Here is a 351-nt window from a genome sequence, read left to right as displayed (position 1 = left end):
TTCTGTGGCTCCTTCATTCTCTGGCTCTTTCATTCTCTTGCAACAACTTCTTTCAAAATCCTTCGTTCTCTCTCTTGCAACAGCTTCTGCCAGAAACCTCCACACTTGTTCAGCTGCCGGCGGTGGTTTCTGGTGACTGCATCGGTGGTTTCTGGTGACTGCATCGGAAAGGAAGAAGAAAAAGAAGGTGATTGTGTTAGGATTTTGATAGGTTCTCTCTCGATCCTTCATTCTTGCTAAGTTTTTCACTCTTCTCTTTCTCTTGCAACAGTTTCGTTTCTCCCTCTGCATTATTCCGAAAAAGGTGCCGATCACAAGGAAGGTCAGTTCTCGCCTCCATCAATGCATTTT

Source organism: Glycine max, chromosome 9 (assembly GCF_000004515.6).
Source record: "Glycine max cultivar Williams 82 chromosome 9, Glycine_max_v4.0, whole genome shotgun sequence".
Taxonomy (NCBI): Eukaryota; Viridiplantae; Streptophyta; class Magnoliopsida; order Fabales; family Fabaceae; genus Glycine; species Glycine max.
Note: the sequence above shows the minus strand (reverse complement) of the source record.